This window comes from Electrophorus electricus, chromosome 7 (genome assembly GCF_041902795.1).
Source record: "Electrophorus electricus isolate QZ-2024a chromosome 7, ASM4190279v1, whole genome shotgun sequence".
NCBI lineage: Eukaryota > Metazoa > Chordata > Actinopteri > Gymnotiformes > Gymnotidae > Electrophorus > Electrophorus electricus.
In genome coordinates, this window is record NC_137503.1 from 24,190,001 (window position 1) to 24,200,331 (window position 10,331).

The following is a 10,331-nucleotide window of genomic DNA, read 5'->3' on the forward strand; positions in this document are numbered from 1 at the left end:
GGACTGCTTACCTGGACCAGTTTTCTCTGACTTGAGAGAAAAGTAAGCTAGTCGTATTCTTCAAAAAGGCTTGAACAGGTTTCTGTCCAGCATCCTCCGCATAAATTATCCTTGTGTTGACCGAACAAATAGAGGGTGAGTTGACTCATTTTAGACGTTATACTGAGTAAGCAAGTAGATATAGCAATGCCCAAATCATGCATGCATAGCAGCTCAAACCTGTGGCGAGAAGTCATAACACAGGTAATGTCGTAAAGTATGCCACGTGTGTGTTTATGCGCCTGGGTCTCCTGCCTGAGGACTCGGTGAGCTCGAACCACTCCCCGTGTTGCAACACTGAATCAAAGCTGAGGATGGAGTGGAATATATATCAGCATTGTCTGCACAGGTAACACTCATAATACTGCCACAGAGCAACATGTGGTCAATATCAGCATTCTGAGGGAGGAGGTGAGGGGAGAAACTGAGGAGACATTTAGGGCGTCGTTCAGAGAGGGAGAGAGGGGCCTCACTACCTGAGGGTCTCGTTCATGGGAGACAGGCTTGAGGCAGTAATTAATAGTAATTAGAATTGCAGCAAGCTGTTCTTTGAAAAAAAGCAGTGTTGAGATGTGACACTGCAGAGCATAATTACGGCAGTCCAGCACTAAAGATTAACAAAAAAGACAGACTTATACACTCTGAACGCCATGTGAATATTTATGTGTGTGTGGGTTTCTCTCTCTCTCTCTCTCTCTCTCGCTCTCTCGCTGTGTCTGTTTTCAAATGTTTCAGCCTATACTTGCTTCATTCAAGTCTTTTGCATGTTTGTAATATGTGAGTAGATACTTGCTTATACAACCATAGCAGAAGCCATTATATTAATTCAAAAGCAAGCAGTCTTACAGTTTATTGGCTTGTTGAGTAACTGTCCACACCCCACAGCATAATTAGCTTTATCCATCTTCCAGAAATGAATTTCTGTTCGAAAGAAATCAATAACTCTGCAGGCATTTGAATTTAACTATGTGTGTTACATCTTACCAAAAACAACAACAACAACAACAAAATGTAAAAAAATGCACCTGTATCTTCATGAAATCATGGTGCAGATTAATGGCAAGTTCCATAACCCTGATAGATCTTTGCTGATGTGCAAATCCAGAACACAGGCTGCCATGAGAACAAAACCATAACTAAATGTCTCTTTAATTGAATTTCTGCCGTATTGACTTTCATGTTTAATTAGTCATTCTGATATCTTATTACATACATTAGACTAAGAGAAGAAAGTAAAGGTAGAGTCTTCTTAGGCAACTCATTTGCTGGTTAAATTCTGGACCTGTGAAAACATTACTGGAGTGCAGCATACAGAAAACAGAGAAAATAAGGCAACATTTCCTGACATAAATCTTTTAACACCATCTTTGTCAACATAAATGAATAATCTATTAGAATGTTGAAAGCATAAAGGGGGCAAGATCTGTATCTCATTGCAATAGAGAATTCTTAATGTTCAGTTATAATAATGAATAAGTAATGAATGTGTGAATCAGATGTAATCATATGATATGCCAGTCTATTCAGATCTCTAATGGCAGTTTTTTTTAAATCATATGTCCTAATTTGATATTAATTTTCAGGAACATTCTTTCCTTTATAGAGACATGTAGAGTGAAGTAACCATATTTGTATATACATATGCAATGTGAATTTCCAGAGAGCACAAAGTCCATGTGTGTGTGTGTGCGTGTGTGTGTGTGTGTGTGTGTGTGTGTGTGTGTGTGTGTGTAAATAAAGGGTATTATGATAGGCTTGGATGTGTCTGCTGTCTATCAAAACTGTGTTACACACCTTAAGTGATGGACACACATTTAAAGGTATTTGACAGCTCAGATATTTGTCAGCTTGGGCCTCCACACAAACACAAAACATGTGAACCTGCTTTATCTGGGTATGCTGACTGGTATTTGCACACTCACTGACATATTGATCTGTTTTATAGAGGCCACATGTTATGACAGAGGCCAGGCAGCTGGCCACCCTCTGGCTATTCTCTCAGTATTCTGAACAGCATCATTAGCAATTCAGCCTGAACCCATGCATCTATCCTAGCAGACTGTAGAGGAGCTGGCTCCATGGTATGATTGCTATTAAAAAGGAATAGCATTGAAAACTAATAGCAACACATATTCACTCATGACATGTTTTAATCTAAAATGAAATATACGTAAAGCTTCAGCAGGCCTAATTTATTAAAATCAATAACTGATGGAAATGTTGGTCATATTTAAAATTTCAGTCACTTCAAGCTGTCAGCATGTCACAAATCTTTAGCAGCAGATGACATTTGGGTAAATAAGCATTTGCGATGCCTGAAGCTATTCTGCAAACTCTGTAGTGAGAGTGGGCTCGCTGTCATGCTCACTCACTTCACTACTGCCTGACAACATTGACAGTAACAGAACTCTTCCTTACGACATGGAAGTTATAAATAACCCATCATTGAATTAGTTACAGCTGTTTACACTTATCTGCCACGTCCCCCCTGTTTACCAGTGTAATAATCTCCACCATGCTGCAGTTCTGCCTTTCTCCTCACTCTGGGTGTGCACACGCATTAAGGTAGGGGTGGCCAGCTCCAGGCACACACATCCACTAACTCCATTATGGGTGTGTTAAAAATGGGAATCAAATTGTGATGGAATTTGGCCCTCCAGGGCCACAGGGGGCACTGCTCTGCTATAGTTTTTTGAGGAGTCATGCCCAGCAAAGAGGCTCCTCACATTGGGAGCTGCCCTTCTGCGTCGTGTTTTCTCTGAGCGTAGAAGATGGGCGAAGCTTACGACACCAGCAGCCTCCGCCTAGCCATGGTGGCCGCCACGGGGCTTCGCTTGGGTTGTCTTTGTAGTTCCACGTGCTTTGTGTTTTTCCATAAGGGTGCACTAGTGAGCGTGTTCTCCTTTTATGTGCCATGGCTCTTGCTTTTTTGTCATGTCTTTGTTTCTTACTTTTAAATCCCCTTCTGCTGAAACCGTGGCACTTTGGTAATTTGGGTTTGTTTCATTTTCACGCTTGTTATGAATTCTCCTTTGTTTCATTAAATCCTTAGTCCCCCCGTTTTGCACATTCTCTGGCTGTGACGGTGTTTGGTTGCTTAAAGAAAAGACGAGTTCAAGCAGAAGTAAAGTAGTAAAGAGTGAAAGAATATTAAGAAAAGTACAAAGCCAAGTCAATATGGCAACAAAATGACAATTTAGTATCACGGCTTACAGACAGAAATCTGGACGTTTGAAGCTTGTTAGGTCCCTTTCTTCTATCAGGTGCGTGAGAGAAGAGAGCCGTTCACGAGTGAAAAATCAATATAGATTTAACATGAGCAGACAGAGATATGAGATCTGTAATCCACAGGCAAAAATCAGTAAAAAAAAAGAAAAAGAATGAGGCAAACCAGAAGACAAATTCTGTCAGGTAAATCCAAAGGCGAAAAATGTGAAACAGGCAGAGGTGCGACATTATCCTCCAACCGGAGGTCCAGTCTGCCTGTGGAAAGTGAAGGAGTGGAAGGGCCATGCCTGGGATGCGGAATCAGCTTCCTAGGATGGGCTCAGTGGAAATCCAGGATGAGGGTTAGGTAAAGGACATTGTGACCTGCTACTCAGCTCCTCTCCTCGGGCCCATAACACTTACATGATACCAGAGTCTGCTGATCCAGCAACGAAATTTAAGAAGCTGCTGGTCAGCACAGGCAGGAGCTCCTTCCATGTCCAAAGGGGGAATCATCTTCTCAGGAAACATTTTACTAACTGGTCCAGCTACAGAACGTTTCAAAAGCAACACATAAAATAATGGAGATATATGGTAGCGGGAATGCAACCTAACTCTATAAGTAATCTAATTTATTTGCTTCTTAATAAAGAACAGCCCCACATAGCAGGGCTTAGGCTTACTCCTCCTCTCCAAGAAGCTTTAGTCCTGTGAAGACAGCCAGACCTGATTTCCCAGAGAGTAGACAGGTGTGGAATCCGGTGACGGTCAGCCTGACATTTTTGCATGCAGGTCACAGCTTCTAGGCATTGGTGTCTGTTTTCCCAAACCTACTCGCTAGACTTAATCCACTGGTCCACAGAAGGCACGTCAGTAGGTGAAGGACCCTGCAGGACAAAAGGGGGCTGATATCCTGCCACACACACCAAGGGGGTCATATCGGTTAAGGAATGAATGACGGAGTTCTGAGTGATTTCGGCCCACGCGAGAAAATGAGACCACTCTCCTTGTTGGTCATGACAGTAAATCCTCAGGAATTTGCCCGACTCCTGACTGTTAGATTGCGGCTGGTAACTGGAGGATGGGCTAAGATTTATTCCCAGCTTATCTAGGAGCGTGCGCCACATTGAGATGTAAACTGGGGGCTGCAGTCAAAACGTCCTCAGGAATGTCAGGTGTGCAGAATGCATTTTGGAAGAGATGCTCGGTGATTGCAGGTATGAATGTAATTGCTTTCGAAGAGTGGTCTATTACAGTGTGAATGGCAGTGTTACCATAGGAGGGATGAGGATCAATGACCAAATGTAATGCAATGTGAGATAAGGGGCATTCAAGGATGGGAAGTGGTATGAGCTTGTACCAGCGCAAGGTCTTGGTTGTTTTGGACTGGGCACAAAACACGGGTAAACAAATAACTGGATATCCCTGGACATACTTTCCCACTCATTAGGAGACAAGTTACGAGACCACTCTGAGGGGTGCAGAACTAGGCACAGGTTCCTCCAACAGGGAATCTCTAATTTCATCATCCAGTCCCCACTCAGTGCTGCCCACTGTTCAGATGAGAAGGAGGACCGGTGCAGCAGGAATGTTAGGATCAGTTGTTTCAGGCTCACAGAGTTGGGCCAACGCATCAGTCTTAGTGTTCCTTGAGGCCGGACAATAAGAAACTACCAATCTGGAAACTGCCATAACTTAAAACAATAACAATCGTTACAGTTGTCAGGGATTTAAGCATTTTGTACTTCAGAGGTACTCAAGGTTCTTATGAACAGTAAAGACTTGGAAGGGGTGAGTGCAACCTTCAAGCTAATGCCACCACTCTTTGAGGGCAAGCTTTATTGCTAAGTTGTTAAATCGTAGTTGCTCTCAGACAGGGATTGCTTCTTAAAATAATAGGCTATTGGAAATAACTTGAGAGGCTCTCACCACTGTGCCAAAACCATCCCCACACCAATAACAAATGGCTCCTGGGTATCTAGGTGTCTGAGAATGGGAGCTTTCTTCATGTCTCAACCCAAAGATCCCAAATCAGCTTTTTTGGACCATCCTTTAGGAGGAGGTTATGCTGCTAATAAAACAGGTTACAGAAGGAAATACACAGGTTATACCAATAAATTGGCTATGAAAGGAAGAAATGTGTATGCAGTTTACAAAAAAAAAAAATGTCATTGTGTAAGCAATGGTATGTGTTTTAACCGTTACCTTGAAAGTACCTTGAAAGTACTCTTTCCAATTTGATTTGATTTCCAAGTAACAGGTGAATGCAGCTGATTGGTCTCCTCTGATGAGTAGCACTGATTGGATACTTCCTTTTCTGCCCCACTGTCAGCAGGCCCTTATTAACATCATGATATGGCTGAACTGTTCGCACTCTTCCCTAGACACACACACGTGTGCAAACACACACATACACATGCATGCACATCCTCCACACACACTGTGCTCTGAGAGTGGCCCCTATTTATAACTATTTATAACCATTTACATGTTTCCTTCCAAGCACTGTCATCAGGTGAAGATGCACTCTATATGTCCTTTATGACACCCACAGCCTACCTACAGCTACATCCACAATACAACCCTTCACAGGATGAGTTCTATAATACAAATCTAATCACAGAGCCTGGATGAAACTGAAAGCCATTAGGAAAATCCTTATCTGCATGCCATAGGGATCATAATAACCTAATGTACACTGCCTTTGAGTGTATACACCATAGGCATTGGTACTTGCATATCATCAACCACCTCTATATGCTCACAGAATTTGCTGGCCTCATGTTAAATTACTTAAAACATCTAGTGAAGCTCAGAAGAACACAATGTCCTTTGACAAGGCAGAATAAATCCAGTATAATAATTTAGATTAAGGCAAAACTAATCCTCTATGGTCTAACTGCCAACTCAAAAAACAAAAATCAAGCAAAAAACATGCTGTAATCCTATAGTAATGCAAATTAAATATATAACCATTTACAGGGAGCTGCATATGAATTATGACAACAATAAGCAACTCTGGACCCCAGAGTTAATGATCAGTTATGTTAAAGGTTCATAATTGGAGTGGATAGTGAACCGCATATGGAGAAGGTCATTTTACTGCTCCTGTATTCAGTGTGAGTTTAGATGCCTTATGGGAATAGGACAGGTCTGACCCTGTTGCGATGGAGTGGGTGTCAGCTGGGGGGACGGAGAATGAATGTGAGTGAACTGAAGAGCTGCCAGACAGCACACCCCACCAGCTACAAGGGCCACAGGGGAATGGCTGCTCTCGACCAAGCTGGGAAACAAACCGCTCATACTTCAACTAAACAAAGCTGAGAGAAGGTTCCAGAAAGAACAGCAGGACAATCATCAATCCTTAGAGCAGTAAAGCAAAGGAGGAAAGAGTATCTCAAGAGAGATAACATACTCAAAACAAAAATGTAATATTCAAAATTCTTCTGACACTGTGGCATGTATTTTTAGAGGAAGAGATAATCACATATCCTCCCTCAGAGATAACCGATTAACCCCAGATAAATGAGATTTTTGTTTTCCTTTTCTTTTCATAGGTTTTTTATTATCTGTAATACAGATAAATTCAATTTAATAGGGAATCCTAGAGAGTATTCATATCATATCAAACAGATAATAGGAAGACTTGTTCATTCCAAATGTATGATACTTATTAATGAACAAATAATTTGTTGATAACAGCAGGTTCTTTTACAGTAACATTCTTAAAGAAGTCAAGTGCCTTTTGGGAATTGACCTATATTGGTAACTGAGGTAAAGTTTGAAGTAAAGTAGTTTGTAGCCCATTATATTACCAAATATCTCAGCTGGCCAAATGAATTTCTTCTTAGGATTAAAATGTCTATTGTGAGACAAGTATAGTGGAACTAAAGAGCTATGCTTAGGGTTTCATATGCTTATGGCTGTTTGTATTTTAATTTGAAGCATTGTATAAACTTCAGTTTTCAGATTTTGTTATTTCAAGTCTTTTTTTCTAACCGTGCAATCAAACAGCAATTACCAGCATTCAAACAATATACAGATATACAACATTTTGTAGGGCCTTAATCATGAATAGTTTTATTACATGTACCACTGGCCCCTGTAACGGTCCTCTTCAAACTGATTGAAGGGTCTCCTTCAGCACCATGGACAGCACCAAGCAGCAACACTTTGAATGGGAACAAAACGTTAGATTTAGGAAACAGTAACTGATAAAGAGGGTTGAGCATGTTTTGCTGTGAGCTTTATTTGGTGCCTATACCTTTGCACTGTCTTTGGAATAACCTTCATTTGCAAATCAGTGCTATTTGTATGCCAAACACCATTGGGGATAAAGTTATTGAGTTAAAAATCACCCTTTCTATCTTGTCCTCTGTGAAAAACACCTTTCAGTTTAGATTTCATGGATGGGCGACACAATCTTTTTTCCCTCAGAATGGGTTTAGTGCGCGCTCGAGCCCAGCTGTTGGTGCTGCTCCTTCGCATTATTATCATGCAATAAATAGGCAACAGTGCAGTTTCACTCCCTAACTGCAGGGCCTGCAGATAAACACTGTCCAAGTGTGAATAACAAGGGTTTAGATGCAAAAAAGTGATATTAGCAAGCAATGAATTGAAAGAATCGACACAATGTGGCCTCATACAAGGATCACTCATGGGAACAGAGTCAGTTGTAAATCACATATACAAGCGATTTAAGAATGAACCTGTTTGTGGTTCATTCTCACAATTTAAGAATTAATCTGTTTGTTCGAGTTAATTGTTGTTTGAGCAATTTAAGAGGACTTGACAAATCAACCAATTTGTTTGTTCTCAGAATTTTCTCTTAGGCAAAAACTAAATTAACGACACAAGCCAAATTTATGCCACGTTCAGCTCTTCCCCAAATAAGTAAAAAGCCACATGGACTAATGGATTGTGTCAATTTTACTTTTCTATTTCATTAACCAGAAGAAAATCGAGTTTGAATATAAAGTTACAGTTGATGTATAATCATATTGTGATTATCTGCTTTGACACTAAAATTGAACTTCTCTCTCCTACTTCTGTAATGGGTAATCTAACATCAGAAGGCCTGTTCTGTTATGATTTTGCATAGCCACACTGCCTATTAACTTTATACACAGACAAATTCACACTTAAATCGTATTTCTTCATTTCATTTACCAGTTAGTGATGTTGAAATGAACATTCACTGTTAAAAGGGACATCATTTGTTGCAGCACATGACAATGCAGCCTCACTTATCATGACAGGTGCTCTTGCTTTGCTGAGGTTTCTTTTAGAATCAGATTTCATATCAAACCTTGCCTGGACAGAGCTTTTTACAAAATGCCGCAATCTGTTGAACCGACGAGCATTTGATGAATCTGATGTGGCACACTTCTGTGAACTGACTTTATGACAAAGGTGTGAGAGATTTAAGATAAGAATACAAGTATGTTCAGGGCTGAGGTCTACGGAATAAGGCGAGTGCAGTAAACGATGCCTTTCACTTCGCCCTGATAACTGCAGCTCTTGGTAGCTTTTAGAATAATGAACTGAACTAACGATGCAACCTTTTCAGTAATGTTATGCGATGTGGGTGAGGATGTTGACAGAGTTGTGCTGACACCTCGGTCTGTCACTGCTGGTGGAATTAAGATTGATGAGGAATTTTGCAGCCTCTACACAAAAAGAAGATAATCTATCTCAGTGAGTCCTATTGGGAGCAGTCATAGCTACCTTGACATTATTATAGACTAACGCGATGACGGGTGGCATGTCATAAATCTCTGTCACCTTTGCAATACTCTGATCCTCTCTTCTCTGCTCTTGCTTAGAAAGGTTTATTTCCCTACTTCAGATTCATGTGGATAATATTGCCCCTTCAACAGACTAGTCAAGGATTTTCCTATACTAATAATAAAGTGGTAAAAGTGCTAAACTATTCCTCCCCTGGATTTGTCCCAGGATCCTGAAACAAGGCCAACATTTTGTTTGCCTCTTGTCTGACTGTGCCAGTCCTGCAGAAGGAGCGGCAGAAGGTGGGATCTAAGACCATTTTGACTGATGAGCTGCAATGAGGCTAATTGAATGGAGGCAGCGATCAGCAGGCTGCTAGAGTGGTGCTGGGGTGAGTGCTGGGCTGTGGCTCAGAACCGTGATTGCTGTGAGCAGAGCTTCAGCAGGCCGGATCATGGCTTGCATGCCGCACCGCCACATATGGGCCAGTTTGGGCTCCGATTGGGTAAAAGGCTTCACACGGTCGAAACCCTGGTGAAGGGGCATGGTTTCAATGTTGAGGACTCCCATGCACCTCTCACACTGCCAAATCCACCTTTAGCCTCAGGGGTTAAAAGTGACACACGTTGCTGGAAGCAGACGGCGGGTACCTCTGGCCTGGAGCTCCAGCTGAGAGCCGCCTTTGTGTCCAGTGGCCCAGCACTTTACTCCCGCGCCAACGGTGCGGTCAGACTCTGCTCAGACCCAATCTGCTTTCTGCTGTTCCACCTTCCTCCCTCTTCCCTCCTGATGCAGCCCCAGAGGCTGTGAGGTTCGGTCTGCTGGATCCAACCACTGAAATCTCGCTTCCCCTCTTCTCTGTCTGAAAGTGCCAGCTTTGATGACATCATCACCCTAACTGCCAACAGGTATGTCAGCCAAATCACTGAGCCACAGTCACTCAGCCATAATACTCTGTACCGCCAGGCTTAGAGAAAGCAGAAATCCTGTGTGGCAAAGCCAGAACTTGTTGTGAAACACTAGGCGTAAAATGTAATCTCCTTATAAACTGCCTTGGTACATCAGTGGAAGACTTTTTCCCAGAATGATGAAGATGACTGGAAATAATTTTCTCATCAGGATCGTTTGAACTGTGAAGCAGAGGTACAAAGAGGCAGCAATATGCTGTTCTGTACAGCAGGACTCTCTGTTATGCACATTCAACACTATATATATATATATATTGTAGTAAAGTGCAGAGAGTTTCCAGAGAAACAGGATGTTTCGGACAGTTTCATCAGCTGTGCAAGCAAAGTATATTGTGATAAAATCTATATGGTCTTTCACGTCTTTTGTGTTTTCGGTATTGTCTATATATA